This window comes from Epinephelus lanceolatus, chromosome 12 (genome assembly GCF_041903045.1).
Source record: "Epinephelus lanceolatus isolate andai-2023 chromosome 12, ASM4190304v1, whole genome shotgun sequence".
NCBI classification, from domain to species: domain Eukaryota; kingdom Metazoa; phylum Chordata; class Actinopteri; order Perciformes; family Serranidae; genus Epinephelus; species Epinephelus lanceolatus.
In genome coordinates, this window is record NC_135745.1 from 29,549,939 (window position 1) to 29,568,599 (window position 18,661).

Below are 18,661 nucleotides of genomic sequence, written 5' to 3' on the forward strand. Positions count from 1 at the left end.
GAAGCATTTATATGCCTCCGTGTTGGCTATAGTCATGGCCAGAGGAATTATGTTTTCAGGTTTTACAGCTCTCTGTATGTACCTACGTATGTCGTTCTGTCCCATTATCGCGAACGCAAAAGCTCAACAACACCTTGAGGGATCATATTTGGCACAAATGTCTACTTGGACGCAACAATAAACTGATGTGAATTTGGTGGCCAAAGGTCAAAGGTCAGTGTGACCTCATAAAACATGTCTGTGGCCATAACTAAATAATTCATCCACTAAGTACGACAAAATTTCACACAAATGTCTACTTCGATAAAATGATGAAGTGATGAGACTTTATACCCTAAAGGTCAAAGGTCAACTTCACTGTGACATCATAATTGTCTGCAAAAACACTTTTCTGGTGATCACTTAAGGTCAGGAACAGAAGGTGGGACATGTGGTCAGATACTGAATAAGTGACACTAATCTTGGGTGTCCATCCAACTGTGCTGATTGTGTAGGCCTTCTGTGTTGCCGGGGGGAAGATGTGTGTGAAGCTTATCTGCAGCAACATTTGGAACATTGTCATTTGTCATGTCTACATATGAGTCTGGACGGACGTGGATGTAAACTGTAAAGGCCCAAACATACTTGGGTGGAACGTACGCGGAACAGACTCCGCGAGGAACGTACGCAGTCATTCGGGCTTCCATAGTCGAGCGCACTTTTACGTTGTAGTTTCCTGTAAAAATGTCCGTGAAAAATCCCCGCGATGTGAAAAATACATGCCGAGCAGTCACTGGTGCGCGGAGCGGAGTCCGCGCGGTCGTAAAATCTGAGCTTTGCGCGCACAGGGCTTGCGGACGTCCGCGGAGTCCGTTCCGCGTACGTTCTGCCCGAGTATGTTCGGGCCTTAACTGTAACTTGACTGGTGCACAGAGACATACAGCTGTGAGGCGGTGATTCTAGCTTCACTTCACATGGAGCTAAAATTAAAACAGAAGTATGCTAAATGTTTACCAAAGGAGGTAGAGCTGTTTATGAGTCATAAGAAAGCATAAGTCATCTTGTAGAAGGAGCAGATGTTTGTTGTTGGAGGTAGGATTCATTCAGTTTAACAACATGCTAATTGAGCAAGGCAAACTGATTGCAAACACAATTTGTTAAAAAAGATGACTTCTGTGATGTAACTTAGTTTGTCTAGCTGAACAGAGCTCATACATTGTCTCATATTTACTCATCAGTGTATAATAAACAGCGATATTAGCTGTGTCTCAATTCATAGGCTGCAGCCTTCAAAGGCTGCATTTGAAGACCGATTGCGTCACATTGGTGCGACCAAGGCTGTCCCATTTTGAGGGATCCTTCAAATGCAGTCGAGAAATGCAGCCTTCTTTCCCGGAATTTGGAGGATGCAACAGATCAATCCTTTGTGGCCCAGGCTATCCCCAAGATGCATTGCATGCTGGTGACGATTTTATAGTAAGTTAAGTTAGCTAACAGTTGTTAACTAGCTCACGATTAACTGCTGTTAACATTATTATTACAATCACCAACAGGTTTATCTGAAACCATCAGCCTAACATATATCAAACGGGGGTGTCTCTGGCGGTTAATCATCTCCTCAAGTATCTCTATCTCTTGATCCTTGATTTAGGGCTAACCAACTTGCTAGCTCACTTCTTCTTTCGTCAAGCGTAGCTGGTTGCTAGGTAAGAGGAACGCCAACAGGTCAGGGCGAGAACAACTAGTGATGCAACAAGGAAATCGTCCGCAGATCAGAACCTCCCATTTCGGAGACTGTTCGGTTTGGTTGGTGCGGCCTTCAAAGGCAGAGGCCAACGTCGAGCGTGAAGGCTGCGTCCTTCAAAGGCTGCAGCCCCTGAACTGAGACACAGCTATTGCCATATTTTTTGTTGTCAGTATTTTTTAAATTCACGTTGTTGTGGAATAAAAGGAGTTGACAAATTAACACTTTTAAAGAAATCGCTTGCTCAAAAAGGAGAAGGAAGAAGTAAAATTGTCTACAGCCCTTTTCATTTAATGTAGTTACTTACTTACTGCTATATGCTTTGACATAAAAGTGAACGCAGGGAAAGTACAGATGACCTCCAAAATAGCGATTAATCCCACATTGCACTTTGGTTGTAGCGTGTTTTACGTCATCTATCAAAGACCGATTAGAGCTAAAAATGGAGTGGGAGTAGAAGGGGTGAGAGAAGAGGAAGACAGGAAGTTAGAGGGAGGAATAAAAGACTGATGAAACTGATGTGATGGAAGGAAAAATGAGGGGAGTGAGTTTGGGTGTGGTTGGTTGGACTAAAAGAGGAAAGATGAAGGAAAAGAGTGTTAGAGAAAGAACACAGGTAGGAAAAGAGGTTAACATTTTGAAGGAGTCTATTAATGAGTCATATCAGACAGGGAGGCTGGTGACGGGTAGAGGTAACTGGTGAGAAGAGAGGTGTGAGGAAATGTGGGAGAAAGATGCGAGACCTAAACAGTATGAGGAGGATAAGAGAAGAGGGAGGACAGTGGAGCGTGTCGCTGCAGATGGTGATGTCTCTGTAAAGGTGAGAAGCGAGGGTGGTTAATTTAAAAACAACATGTTTAGTCCCAGAATAGAGACTAGCATGATAATATAAATGATTCATTGCTACAGTGAGGCGCATGTACTGTGTTTTTATAAATTCATTATGCTCACATACTGTCGCTGAACTGAGAACAAGAGTTAGAAATGGCCCCTTCAGGCTACCATTAACATTAGCATTTATTACTGTGAGATCAGAGCAGATTAAACAGCCAGCAGTAGATACAAGATCTCTGAATTACATAAATGTACTGTGACAAAACAAAGGATAAACCATCATGAAGTGTCATATCAATCAATCAATCAATCAATCAATCATTTATTTCACATGGAGTTATACAAGTTAGTCCAGTGAAATGTGATCCCATCAGCACCTTTAACTTGTGCATTGTAATTTAGGGCTTTCACACCTGCCCTGTTTGGTTCGGTTCCGTCGAAATCAAGTTTGTTTGCCCACTAAGTGCGGTTCGTTTGGGCAGGCGTGAACACAGCAATCGCACTCAGGTGGGCACCAAAACAACTGGACCGAGACCTTCTTGAAGAGGTGGTCTCTGTCCGGTTACAAACGAACTCTGGTGCTGTTCGTTTATGGTGAGAATGTGTTGCGACCTCGATCCGAACCAACTGCAGTCACATGACACATTGTTTACATGAGCATGTTACAGTCCTGGAGGATTATTAATGTGCACCTCCTCCTGTACTGCCTTAATATGCACATTCAGCACATCCAATGCATCAAAACATTGTTTTCTAGTTGGAGCTGCGCCTCGTTTTCAAACTGTATGGTTTGACTAAAATGAACAATGACAGCAATATAGTCCACGATGAGCAGCGCTAAAATCAACCTGCGTAGTTGTCCCTCCATTGTGACATTTATCTTGCAAGTGTACTCTTCAGCGTTATGTTTACTTCCTGGATTTTTCCCGCATGGAAGCTCTGACCAATCAAGAACAGCTTTCTCGCGCAAGGCATTTTATCTGGTTCGCTTGTAAATGCTGCCGTGAGAACACAAACCAACTCTAGGCAATTATACAACTTTCTGGTCAGCAATCATCGATGGTTCCAGATGGTTCTGGTAATCCACGGTTTCTTATTGTGAAGTGATTTAACTGTCAACTCATCCTGAGTACAGCAAGACTGCCGCATGGTTGCTCCTCCCGGACATGGGCAGCGCTGCACTGTAGCCACAGTAAGACTGGGAAAGCACCTTGCAATCCCACAGTCACACCAGTCCTCAGCACACACCTCCTCTCCATCTCTTTTACCATGATCCTCTGCTCTGTCAAATTGACATACAGAAACAGAGCCTCCTAATTGAATGGCGCCGTCCAGGCTTTAACCAAGTTTTGGTGAATCAAAGGATATTAGAGTTCCTGATATCCTCTTGGAAACTGATTAGGCACGAAGGTCGTCCAGTTTATTATCCACCACCTGTGCAATGGCGAGCATCATGCTAGTTCAGCTAGTGCTTATTCTTCTCCATGCTTTCTCGATGTTTACAGATGTTTACATTTGAAAACCTTGCCTGGCTAGTTAGCAGAAATCAGCAGAAGGAGAGCTTGCACAAAAGACATAAGAGCATAAATTTAACCCAAATTAAGTGGAGCTGCCAGACAGACTGTAAGTGTCGGTGCTTACGTCATCATAATATAAATGATTGCTACTGTTAGGCATCACACTGTTTCTATAAATTCATTATGCTCACATACTGTCGCCGAACTGAGATCAAGAGTTCAAAATGGCCCCTTCAGGCTACCATTAACGTTAGCATTTCTTATTGTGAGATCAGAGCAAATTTAACAGCTAGTCAGCCGCAGACTCTGGATCACCGAATTACATAAATGTACTTTGACAAATTAAAGGACAAACCACCATAAAAGTTTCATAACACGCGCAATAGTTGTTGAATAGAACTGAGATCTGGTGACTGTGAAGGCTGCACCACATGATCCACATCAATTTCACTCTCCTATATACATTCAGTGACCCCTCCTGCCCTCTGTGGAAACATCTGTATTTGTTATGTTTAAGCACTCATTTATTCAGGCTGGTCCTTAAATTTGTCACCCAGCTGTATAGTTAACGTAGGCTGTCTGACACTTGTGACTTGTAAACGCAACCCTCCTCCCAAGCGCAACCAAGAGCAAAGTCAGAGCTGCATGTCACATGTCTTACCTGGTTTATACTTGTCTGACAGGACTATAAAAGGGACCGTTCAAATAAAGAATACAGAGTTTTCCTCTCACCTGTGGTGCTGTTTATTTAGAAGGTGAAGTCTCTTAAGCTTGTGTTAACTACAGACCTTATTTAGGCATCTAACCAAAAACCTATTGACTTTGAGGCGAGGCAAGTGGGAGGGCAGGTTTTAGGACTCGCTCTTGGGGCATTCTATGGTGTTTAAATGTTGTAATTTCATTAATTTGTGTTCCTTAACGGAGCACCAGTTCACTGAAACTGAACAGTCTCCACCCTGCTTCAAGGACTGATCAGTAGGAGGGTCATGGTCGGCTGATGCGCATTGACCTATACCAGTAAGGTGTCAGTTGAATGCCACTGTGTAGTCAAAATGTCAGCTATGATGCTCATAGTGATGGTATTATCAAATTCACCCTGGCAATGCAAGTCTCCACTTCCATGATGATGTCAGTTGACAGTTGAGTTGGGCTTGGAGACTTCAGATTAGAGCTGCAATGATTAATCGATTAGTCAAAATTCTGTGATTCCAGCTCCTTAAATGTAAATGTTTTTTGTTTCTTTACTCCTCTAAGACATTTGAAGATCATATTGGGCCTTGGGTAACACTAATTGACATGAGGGTTCCTGGTTCGGGGTGGGGGAGCCCCTCTGTGTGGACTGGAGTTCACATGTTCTCATGTTCTCTTAGGGTACTCTGGCTTCCTCCCACAGTCCAAAGACATGCAGGTTAATTGGTGACTCTAAATTGTCCGTAGGTGTGAATGTGAGCATGAATGGTTGTCTGTCTCTATGTGTCAGCAAATAGTCTGGTGACCTGTCCAGGGTGTACCCCGCCTCTCACCCAATGTCAGCTGGTAAAGACTCCAGCCCCCCTCAACCCTCAAGAGGATAAGCAGTTACGAAAATTAAGAATTAAATTAATTAACAGAAAGCCTGCATTACAATTGAGAGATGAGAGACATCTGTGTCTACCAGTTAGAAAGGGCCAAATGCTGCATTCAAGTCATGTAAAAGTTGCTGTGATCATGAGATTTCAACTTGGAAAACGTTCACCTCAGTATCCCTAAAAATTACAGAGAACCTTGGGACCTTTTTGAAAGCTCAGATACACAACTTGCAGCTTCATAATATAAGAGTACTGGTAATTAGAGATGCCGCCGCTGGTTGTTAAAAATAATTAAACCCACATTCAAAAGATAAAGTGAAATATTGTCAGTACACAGTGGCTATAACCCTCACTTGACAAACTAACAGTCTCGAGTCGTCCTGTGACGTCAATGCTTGCAACTTGTAAACATGGGAATCTTTCCCAGCGCTACCCTCCATCCCATATGACAGGAACAAGGCATAAACAAAGATTATATCTAATTGCATCATGGGAAATAAAGGACTCTCTGTCTTGGGAGCTTGACCCATACAAGGGACCTAAAGTCAGGATATCTGCTGCTTCTGTTATGACTGGTCTCTTGTGAGTCACCCAACTTTATGGAAGTGCAGTATTATTTCACTGGAGTACCCATTTAATTTGAGGATAGTAGAAAATAGAGATTAATGATAACAATATCCAGAGGGTGAATCCACACCATGTAAAAGCCCTGATGTAGCTCGTTGCTGTAATGTTCCGGGGTCAGTGTGGGGGAAATTTAAGCGTGAAACTTCTTTTGCTCAAGGCGGTGGCATCCAGACATTAAAGACTAACTAATTTCCATGACAACACATGACTCAGGTCTTCGCAAACTGTCTTGTCACTGTTAAATATCTGCGACAGACTGGGAAGTTCTACCGTCCAGCTCTTTGAGCGCTGCGGTCCCGACAGGAGATGAGGCTCGTCTCGCCGCCACCATGTGTGAGCTTTCATCAGGCCACTTCACAGCCCTGCGAGCGGAAACCAGACCACCACCACGTGCTGTGAAGGCACGCTGCTGCCGCCGCCGCCACCGCACAGACACTGACACACACGCTGGTATGATTATGAGCACAGGCAGACACACAAACACACGTGTCAGCACCACTTATAATGGACCACGGTTTGATGAGGTGTGTCACCAGTCTGAGAGGAGTGGAGACCACTCTCTGCGTCTGTGTGAGAATTGGTGAGCAGTTAGAAATCACTTAATCACATCCTAGCAATCACATTCCATCAACCAACTCCACACAGTCACTGCACTGGACGGGCTTATAATGTCATTCAGCAGCTGTGTGTTTATGAATATTTACGTGCATGTATATGTTCAGCTGCCAAGGAGAGGCGGAAATAATGTATTTATTTATACATCTTTATATTTATTTATGCATGCTTCATATTAGCTTTGAATTGAAATGAATAAACTATTCCAGTGTAGCATGCAGTCTGTCACAACGCCCTCAAAATGTTTTAGAGTGTCCTTGGCGCTGTATATTACTGAGGTTTCACACTTTTTTTCGTTATTTCACATGTGATGGATGGCTTTTGCCACTATTTTTTTTCTATTTTTAGACCCGAGTCGGTGGATATTTGTGAACCCAAAGAGGGAAAAGTAGTAGTTATAATGAAAATGTCAAATACTACTCTCTGTCACACACAGAGCGATTTAGGCTGTCAGTGCAGTTGAAAGAAAATGGAAATTGGCGTGTTCTCACAGGCAATAAATATAGTGAGAAAACAAGCCCTGCAGTGGGCTTTGATTGCCACAGTGTGTGCAGGAGTCTGCTCAAGCATCATGTGGCTCATGTGGACACTGTGTGATTGGTTTCTCCTTTTTTTTTTTACCTGCAGTTTTCCACACTGGCTAGATGGACACAATGTGAGACCAAGATTAATTAGTGTCATGTAATCTCTGCAAACAGTTATCTGCGGATGTTCGTTGAGTTTGTAGTCAACAGGACAAGAGTTTGGTATTGGAAGCGTTCTTCTTTCCCTTTATATTTGCTTATTTTCTAAATTACCTGCATTCATCTGCAGATATGTGTTTATAGAGATTAGCTGAAATGACCGGTCCATGAAAGAGGAAGTCTTGGATATCTGCTTGTTACACTGGATCTTCCAAAATATTTACCATTGCTCCCAGAGGTTTATTGTCACCAGGCTGATAGCTGATGGTTTCATGTAGTCTCACTTATCCAGACCTTTCTCTAGTGCTGTGTCAGCGTGAAAGAAAGGTTTGGAAGCGCACATTTCCATTCTGCCATTGTGGAAAAAATGGACTGTGTTGTTTGTATTTCTTAAAACCAACCACAGATGTCTTGGACAGCGCTAAGCCCTGGGTGCAGCGACTTTCAAAAAAAGCCCCGAGTCCACCAAAAACTTTTGGTATGATACCTTTGGAACCAAAAGCAGCCCTTCAGACATGGTACCTATAGACCCTAAGTCCATTTAGCATTTCCACTGCTAACAGTACTCTTAAATGTGGGCGGGGTTGTTGTCACTCACTGCTCCGTCCAGCATTTCCTCATCACTGGTGACACACATGGAAGTCTGTGCCTTGTTTATTGTCCACAGAAGTAGACATTTTCAGAACAAAATTTAAAAAAGCTGCAGTGAGAGTCTCTCTCTATGGGATATTTAAAAATAGCTGGTTTGTGCATTCAGTCCCTCTCAGACAAGCTCAGAGGTTTAGTGTTGACGTAGCCCACATGAATGGATTAGAATATATGCAGTTCACATAACCCTGTCGAAATTAATATAGATATTTTCTGAACACTTGAAGATACACTCATTACTAAAGTCATCTAAGAGAGACAATAAAAACTAAAGTAATGGTCAAAGTAAGAAGATGTGGCAAGTCAACTTTGACTCACTCACCAACAGGCATGAGAGTCATGTGAGGTGCGTTCAGAAGTTTTATTCATTGTAGATCTTTGCAACAATTCATAAAAAAGAACAAGGTGGGTATGCCTTATTGCACGATCCAACTCTTCGTCAAAACACGCCATGTTTAGCGTGTAGCCTGTTAGCTCTGAGGTTGTTGTTCTTGTTGTTTCCAGTAGCAAATGGGATCTTGAAAATGGTAACATGCAGATAGCAGAAGGGGAGAGAATGGCAATGGCAGGCTTATAGCCAACGTCTGCATCTGGTGAAACAAACTCTGTTTCAAATGACTTGAGCGACAAAGCTCCCTGATGCACAGAAATCTACCACGACTGTTGTTTTGTACGTCACAGAGCTTCTGTCACACCACCCAAAGAACGTTTTTAGAAATCTTGTACTTGTAAAGAAATCATGTTACTTGTTCTTAAGTGCCATTCTAAATCTGTCATGATGAGATGTATTGGCATGATTTATTATGGACACTGACTCATTAAACCTGCAGTTGATTTGGCCCCTCGGAGGCCATAACTGATACATTATCACTGATGTATCATCAGCTTTCAAGATGATATGTCAAACTTGTTGGCAAACAGTTGTATATTTATACATCCAGCAGTCACGAAGCAAGAATATGATTCATGTGAAGCTGATTTTGTGTCCACCAGGTGAATGTAGTGTGAAAGAAGGCATTTTGCGCCGTGCAGTATGAATGTAAACCTGCACATTATCTGACAACATTCACTTAAAGTTAACAAATAATATAACATCTCAAAAAAGATAAATTGCTGCTGAATTCATTTTCTTCATCAAAGCACTGCCAAACCGCGCTGGTTTTGCGAGAGGACATCTCTCCAATTTCCCACTGTGCTGTTTTAAAACTCCAGTCTACTCGAGCGTTACCGTGGGGAGGGGGACTGCTGTCTGACGGCACTGTAGCACCCACTAGTGGTGGGTGGCTGCATGACAGTTATGCGCCCTTGAACATTGCCCTTGACGTTAAATTGTTTAGACGACTAATCGTGTGCATCCCTAGTACAAACCTTGTTGGTAAACTATGGAGACAAAAAACAAAAACAAAACAATTGTTCAGTAATCGTAATCGATGATGACTAAACAGCACCAGTTTAGTCTTTAGCACCTTATCTGTTGCTCAAGGACCCTCTCTTCATGCCCGTCTCTTTGTTTGGTTTAGGGAATGAACATACAATTTTTTTGTCTGCTGCTTTTGTTGTGGTAAAAAAAGGTACTTGAATCGTTTCTAAAGGAGCTGCTTCTTCCTGTATTATTAGCTGTGACTTTGTCTTTGTGTTGGATTTCACCACCAGAATTATTTCCAGCATCATCTCATCTCAGAGTAGAGACCTCCAGCGTGGCATTTGCACCCGACTACACATTCGACAGCTTTTGAGCAGACTCCAAAACTCAATTTCAAAATGAGTGTACGGGAGCTCTCGGAGAACAGTTACAATAGAAGCTCAATCAGCACGTTGAGCTTTACTACTGGATACTGAAACACTGTGTGTGTGTGAGAGGGGGATAGAGATAGTGAGAGGAAAGGAGGAAACTAGGGATGCACCGAATATTCGGTAACCGAATATATTCGGCCGAATATTGCAAAAAAACACACATTCGGTATTTGGTGGAATAAGTTAAAATCAAGGCCGAATAATAGCGGCGTTTTGATAACGCAATCAAACAGCGTGCTGTGACGGGCGGAGTAAAATGTCGGCAGTGTGGCGATCCGTCCGTCACGGCACTCGCATTTGCGACTAAAAATAGTTTTGAGCGAGCAAAATAGGCTTAAATCATTCAGCACGCTGTGCGAGCAGCCTACAGATTTCAACCAGCAGCAGAAATGAAAGGCGAATCCCACCGATTGTGGGTTGAACGGGGGTCACAGACACAGACAGTAACGTTAATGTATTCCTGTCAAATACGGCGGCCATCGGCTTACTGGGCGACGGAGAAGTCGGTTCCAATAATATCCTCTTCTTGGTGTCATGACTGCCCAGAAGTACCTGAACAGCCGAGCCAGCCTAACACAGGTATGTGACGTGTCAGAGGAGAAACGAGCCGTTCACGGCCTACAAACCTCACCGCACTTTAGGGACTGTTCTTTACTTATGAAGGGACTGTCAGGGGAGGAGGGTGGCTAGTTGAGTTTTATTTTATTTATTTATTTTATTTTGATCCCCCCTATGTTAATCACTTATTGATACTGTTTTTGAAGTATGAATAAGTCAAAAAGTAATTTATTCCATTGAAATATCATTGATGTATTATAGAAAAGCGATTTATCTTTTCATAAATGACAAAAGGCACATCTGCCTCATTTTTGCTGTGGTATCGTGATACTACTCAGAACCATGCTATTTTCACTGGTATCGCATAGTGGGTCCCAATTTTGGTACCGTGACAACACTAATCTGGAGGGGGTTCATCTGCAAAAACTAATGAAAAACTAAACAACGGCATTCGGTATTCGGTACTCGGTATTCGGTATTCGGGGTTTAATAATAAAGCGTTTAATAATATTCGGCTTCGGCTTCGGCCACAAATTTTCATTTCGGTGCATCCCTAGAGGAAATATACCACCACTTGTGGGGGATTACAAGAGATGATGAGGACTCAGTGAAACAAATGTGTGTGAACGAGTAGAAGGGCATGTTTGTATGTGTGGGAGAAAGAGAGGAGTAAAAAGCCATGTAGCAAGAGATGGAAAGGGCAAAGGGTTCACATAACAGAGAGAGCATCCCCCCCTTATGATTTATTTATTCATTCGTTTTTGTTTTTCATTAAGCAAGGATCTGGGTCAGACACAGCAGCATGTTTGTGTGTGTGTAAGAGGGAGGAGAGTAAATAAAGAGCAGGACAGATGTTTCTGTACAATGAAGACTGAGCTCTGCCAGTTTGGATGGACAGATGAGGCTGTTGGCAGATGCAGGATATGAAACAGGTACAGTGACACGAAGACAGACGGGCATTCAGAGAGACAGACATATGTGAGCCAGCTGTTTGCCATCTTCCTTTCCATGGCCCCTCGGTCGGAAACTAACAGGTGTTTGTATTCAGGCGGCAGATGCCAACAATTAGTGGCAAGAAAGAGGAGAAGCATGGGTTTGCTTCAGGGCTTCGGCCTCTGAGCTGGTTTATCTGCACCTGTAACAGATCTGACTGATGGCCTTGAATTAGTCAAAGAAACAGGAGGTGGCGGTGAAACTGGAGAGTCTGTACGTCCATCTTACAACGTGTGTGTGTGTGTGTGTGTGTGTGTGTGTGTGTGTGTGTTTGTGTGTGTGAGGAGAAGATAGAGACAGCAAGAGTGCAGATTAGAGCTAAAACAATTAGTCAATTAATCCATTAGTCAGTTGTCGCCGAAACTATTAAACTATTCTGATAAGTAATTAAACGTTTGATCCAATTTTCAAGCAGAAATGTCAAATATTTGTTGCTTCCAGCTTTTCAGATGATAAAATTTGCCGGTTCTATCTTTTGTAATATGACAGAAAACTGAATATCTTTGGGGTTTGGATTGTTGTGGGATATTGTAATGGACATTTTTCACAATTTTCTCACATTTTAAAAGCAAAACATTCATTCATTCATTCATTTTCCATAACTGCTTATTCTGTTAGGGGTCGTGGGGGTGGCTGGAGTCTATCCCAGCTGACATTGGGTGAGAGGCAGGGTACACCCTGAACAGGTCACCAGACTATCACAGGGCTGACACATAGAGACAGACAAAAGGAAAATAATCATTGCTCACAGTCCAGTGTGGGCAGGTGTGTGTGGTTAGAGGATGTGTTTGACATGCTTACTCCTGGATTCTCCTGTCCACCTTAAAACCTGAATGAGTGAGGCCAAAGAGCTCCTGCAAGCTTTTTTTTTATCTCTTGTTTTGTGTGTGTGTGTGTGTGTGTGTGTGTGTGTGCTCACTTTTTCTTTCTGTTTTGCTTAAAGCAATACTTCACCCACAAACTGACCCTTTGTAAATCAGTTAGTCACACAGTGTTACCTTGATCTTTGAAAAGAAAACTTTTTTTTTCTTGTATGCCTCCACTGAAAATGGCAAACATATTGATTTACTGATTGATTGGGAGCCACATCTAACAACAGCTAAACTATGTCAAGACATTTGTTTACAAACTCTCACATTACTCGTGCAGTATAATTTAAGTCTCATTTCTCCAGTGTTTTGTTCAGTACTTATCAAACACATGCTTAAGATTTACTTTCACTTCAGTTTTGAATAGTAAGGCTTTAATGAAAATGCATGTGTTTGGGAAGTACTGAGCATTCGACTGGATAAATGAGACTTGGATTATACTGCAATGTATGAGAGTTGTGTGAGATTTTTTGAACAGATGTTTTGATAAAGTTTTGCTGTTGTTACATGTAGTACCCGACCAATAGATGAATCAATATCGGTTGCATGCGAGGAAAAACAAAGTTTTCTTGACAAATTTAAAGTAAACAAGCTCTATTTTTATGTTTTTTTGTGCTATCTGGCTATCTGTCATCTTATTTAAATTAAAAGAAAAAAAAACTAAAAATCTGAATCAGTTTATTTTGTGAATTATAAAATGGTCATCAGGCCACCCAGTACCCTCTAGCAGGCCAGATTTGGCCACCACCTAGCAGTGCACTCATGTGGTGGTTACTGCTGATATTGGGATGGCGTTGTCACGGAAGCATAGCGCCCACACTCAGTTTTTGGGTAACATTGTTTGTGCGGACCCAGGATATTGGAGTTTTTGCTGATATCTGATAACCGATAACTCATTTGGCCGATAACAGATATCGATACATCCATTTTTTTCCCCACCCAAGATAAGTGAGCAAATTGTCCTTAGGTGTGAATGTGAGTGTGAATGGTTGTCTGTCTCTATGTGTCAGCCCTGTGATAGTCTGGCGACCTGTCCAGGGTGTACCCTGCCTCTCGCCCAGTGTCAGCTGGGATAGGCTCCAGCCCCCCTGTGACCCTCAAGAGGATAAGCAGCTACAAAAATGGATGGATATTGGCCAATAGTGACGACATACCGATATTATTGTGCATCCCTAACTGTTAGCTCTGTAGGCATTGTTACTTTTTTTGGTGCTTTATTTGATAGGACAGATATAGTGTGAAAGGGGGAGAGAGAGGGTGGATGACATGCAACAAAGGGCTGTGGGTTGGAATCAAACCTGCAGCTGCTGCAGCAAGGACACAGCCTTTGTACATGGGGCTCCTGTTTTACCAGGTAAGCTAGTGGGCGCCCTTGCACTGTTACTTTTTAACTGTGTTTATGGAGTTAGCAGTGTTAGCTGATAGCCGTCACTCAACCACCTCCTCGCTGAGAACCGAGTCCAGACAGCTCACACACTCTGGATTTCACACAGCGCTCCTATTAACCAGCCAAAAAGCGAAATCACACAGGACTCTTTGCTTTAATTTTTGGATAAGAGGATTTGCAGCCAATTTAAAAGAACAAAGATATTTTAAAACATAGTGAGTTAAAGCTCTTAATTAATATGTTCTGTGTGTCTTTGACTTTGCTGATTTAATTGTTAGCTGGATCCATGAACTGCCACCATCTGACAGACAGTCTGCGCTTGAGGTGCGGAAATTGTCCAATATCCTGCTGGTACCTGTAGAGATTTTTTTTTTTATTTTGTAAGGAAAAGCTTGCCGCTGTCACATAATCGAATATTCCTGGTGTAATATATCTCTTTTATACAGGAGAGTGGCCCGAGGGAAATATTTGGTCCATTCAAGGGGGATGGGGGGGGGGGGAAATGACAGGGAGATGCAGCGATGAGGAGAGCAGAGGAGATATGGAAACGATGGAGCAGATGATAAGAAGCTCATTATTCTGTTCCTATATTTGGCTCTCCATATTCTCCACTCATACAGTGGAGACACCCTCCGTGTAAGCCTACAGCCTACTGAGATCTGTCGCCTGGATGCTTGTCTGTCTGTCTATATGTATGTGTGAGCCTCCTCAGTACTTCTGTGGTTGTCATGGCAACATTAGATCGTCTGACATATGAGGGTGTTTTCGGTGAGGTTGATGTATAATGAGCCGAGGTCTTTTGTTTTCAGAGGCAGATATTCATCAGTTTGACCTTTCCCCTCACCGGAGCAGATAAGCTGTGTGAGCGTATGTTGCTGTTTCAGTTGCTGCGTTGAGTTTTACTCAGTTGTCTTGTTTGTAAAGTCTTTTCTCACATTCTCAGAGAGGTCTGGCTTCGTTTGACTCGTCAGCACAAAACTGAACATATCGCTTGGTATTTAAGTGTTTGAATGTTTACCGGCGCTCACATCACCCACCGCTAGTGTTAACTTTTTCTGTTTTTTATTTGCCTGTGGGAAAGGAGAGACAGTGAGTTAGAAGCACACATAATCCGATTAGCAGTCCCTATTCAGATTCAGAATGAAACAATGGGCTAATTAAGCTGTGTAAATAACAATTCCATTTATATTTATCTGTATTCATGTTGCGTAGCATGAATAACACTAGGCACATTAAAAACTTCCCTCCACAGTAGAGTATGGGCTGGGTTACGCTATAAAAAATGGACTTGTACTTGTATAGCGCCTTTCTAGTCTTCCGACCACTCAAAGCGCTTTAACACTACATGTCACATTCACCTAGTCATTCACATATTGGTGGCTGAGGCTGCCCTACAACGTGCCACCTGCTACTCATTTTAAAGACACTCACACTCCGATGGAACAGCTATCACAAGCAATTAGTGGTGGACAATCCACTCTACCTCCTGAGCCATAGCTGCCCCTAGAGTACTAGCCAGTCAGAGGGAGAGTAGGCCAGGTCATGTCTTCGCTATCCTAGGAAATGCAAATTTTCACACTGGAAGGGCGAGACAAAATATTTTACACAGAAAAGTGATCAAAATTAGAGTTCTTCCAGTCATTTTGGCCGATTAATCGGTGCCAGTAAGACGTTTTACGGACTATCGTCATCTGCAGAAATTGCCTCCAATAGTGGCCGAGGGCTGTGCAGCCTCCGCCAGTCCCACTGGGACTTACATCACCAACTGGAGCTGAAGGGGGAGGGTTGTGAAGCAAAATGGAGCTGATCAATGTGTGCAGCTCCACAGAAAGTAGGTCCCCTCTGTTGTGTGAGTGTCTCAGTGTATTGTTCTTTATTTTAATGCATGTACATGAAGCGTTAGGCTTGACTTTGACTGAGGGTCCAGCGCTCTAGTGCTATTAGTGCTACAGCGAAATTCTGTGAGTGTGTTATTGGGTGAATACCGCCACTTCCTGTTTCAAATTAAAAGCGTCTGTTTCAAAATAAAAGACCTCGAGCCATAGAATAAGTTTTGACCTAGTCTTGTTTTTTATGTGTTATAAATCATTAAGAAAGTATTTTGAGTACTTTAAACAGAATTACTCCAACCTAAAGTATCTTGTTTCAAATTTCATTAGATTTAGATTTTTACTAACTGGAAGTTACTCAAAAGTAATTGAAAAACATACTGAAAATAAAAGTAACAGAAATGCTGCCAATCCATGATCACTGTTGTGCATGAAGGCTCCATATGCTAAGTCATGCTAATGTTTTTGTGTACCTAAAAATCTCAGACTGACTTTGAGGAAAAATATCAGCTAAGAAAATGAAAAAATTGCCCCATCTTGATAATTTACATTGTTCAGTTTCAGATTTATATATTTATTTGATTATGTATTACTTATGCTTAGAAGTTCAGGTAATTTTTGACAATGTCAAAAAATTTGACAGGGGTGCGGAGAGATATTGGCAAATTAATCAGCTAACTATAGTTACTATATCAGCCTTTGTTGTATCAGTTAAGCTCCAAAAACACTACATCTTCCATAATACAACTCTGTAACATCTTTTGTCTTTGAAACTCAGTTGTTGCCCCAGTTTGAAATTCAGGCTTTCTGTTTAACATTTGTCGTCTTCAAGCCCAAACAGAGATATCAGGGTTTTATTCTCAGACGTTATAAAGCTCCTTTGGAGCCACAAAAACATTACACAACATTTTACATAATTCACTGGGTGAATAGTAAACTGATTTTCATGTGTGAAATCAGCAGCATCCCCTTAAGTTTTTATCCTCATCCTTGTTTGTGGAACATCTCATGAAAAAGTTATTAAGCTGCGTTTATGTGAAAAAGACTTTTAAAGCAGAAATCAAACGTGTTCATGTTTCTTTTTCATAGAGCAAGTACTGTCAGACAAGGAGTCACAGACATGAGCAGCCAGACAGGTTTTAAACGCAGTAAGTCCTCAGTTTAACCTGCTTATCTAAACCACTTATTTGGTAATGTAAATAAAGGTGAAACACTGCTGCTGTGCACACCTGTTGCTTTGCCTTGTTCAGCTCTGACATCATGAGCTAAGCATTGTGTTCTTAAAAGCCGTCTGTGGGCTCATGCTGCGTCTTTTACCACCGGGAAAACACAAGCCTGGGCGCTGGCTGCGACTTGTGCCAACTTTCGGGGGCACGGAGGCAGGTTGTGCCTGACGTTGCTAAGCGACCATAACCTACTTATTAGAAATCAGAGTTCAGAGTTGATCGTCTTCCAGGCCTTGTGTCTTTTTAAGTGTATGTTGAAATATTATCCATAGGACAGAGGTAAAGCTCTGGGTAACCCTGCACTAAAATGATCAACTTGTCCTCTATGTTTACCTGAGGGTGATACCTTCGGAAGAAAGGAAAGATATTTACCGCCTGTGATTGGTTCTTTCTCGTCATATGACATGTAGTGCATGTTCTGTAAGTTTAACTTTGTTTATCTCAGGGTGTAGCCATTGCACCCTAAAAATGATAAGCTTGCAACGGTGTAGCTTTCACTATCGAGCGTGCTTACCGTGCATCTACACTGACAACAGTGGATCTGAGGGCACAAAAAACAAGCCGTGTGAACGGCCCCTTTTAATCTTCTTGTTTATACCCCATGTGATAAAAATGTTCCCACAATCAAAAGTGAAACGCTTCATTAATAAGGCAATCAACAATCATTCATAAAATGACTGATGATATCTGCGTCTTTCTTAAAAAGCAGACGAATCAAAATGAAGCTTCATCACCAGCTTAATATCAGAACACTGGCTTGAATGCAAATGCAGAACAAGAATAAAAGCAGGCCAGACACACATAAGGGAACTAGTGGTCGAGTGAGGATGAGGTCAACATGGAGCCGGACAGGCTGACAGACAGTGAGTGACACCTGCAGAGGGCTTCTAATCCCGAAAGTAAAGTAGATTACAGTAGCGTCCTGGTGCTCCCCCCCAGTCTGTCTGGAGGAAATGGAGCTGTTATAAGCTGCTAAGTTGCTACGGGCTGAGAAACTGCTGGCCGTGCTGCTGTGTTGACCAGAATGCTGCTCGATATCACTCAGCTCCACTCTGAACTCCTCGACTCTCCTCTAACCCGTCTGTCATCTCCTGCGTGTCACTTTACCTGCTCTGCAGAGGCCTGCTGTCGTACAAGGTCTGTCTGTGTGGCTGCTGTCACTCTGTTCTGCTCTGCTCTGCTCTGCTCTGCTCTGCTGTGTGTGTGTGTGTGTGTGTGTGTGTGTTTGTTTACTAACACAAAGAACCCTTGAGTTATTGAACAAGTTGTGTTTATGTAAGTTAATGACCTGCTAAACATAGTCTTGTCCTTTTCCAAATTTCTGAGTTTCATTTTGACAATTAATCTTGTTTTCTATGTCTCTCGTTTTGCATTTGTCTTTACTTTTGCATTTACATTATATCTTTATACACACTATTCATACATGAAGTGGACATGCTGTACATGCATTGCTGGCTGCTAGTTACAGTTTAGCATGAAGTGCAGCAATATTACTTGTTTCTTTATATATAGATTTTAATTTCAAAGTTGCAGTACAACACATATTGGTGCAAGATAGGCTTAAATTGTATCATAAGTGAATACATACTTCAAACAACTCTTGTTGCTCTAAGTTTTCTGCCATCATGGCAACAGAGATAATCAAATAGTCATAATATAGTAAACTTAAAGACTAAATTGGAAACCTCAGATTAAATGCGGATAAAAAATGTCACGCTTAAAGGTCCAGTGTGTTGGATTTAGGGTGATGTATTGGCTGAAAGGGAATATAATATGCATAACTCTGTTTT

General features: G+C 42.1%; 1 protein-coding gene across 2 annotated transcripts in view; it reads left to right on the forward strand.

Moving 5' to 3' along the window:
* The window catches only part of LOC117272262 (SPRY domain-containing SOCS box protein 4-like), a 119,707-nt gene that overhangs the window by 15,986 nt on the left and 85,060 nt on the right, over positions 1-18,661 (forward strand). The window contains exon 2 of one of the 2 annotated variants that reach the window (XM_078173228.1): positions 16,735-16,793. The exons of the other annotated variant lie outside the window; for it this stretch is intronic. The gene's annotated coding sequence lies outside the window, so the exon portion shown is untranslated. The remainder of the gene's footprint in view (positions 1-16,734; positions 16,794-18,661) is intronic. 2 annotated transcript variants of the gene reach the window in all.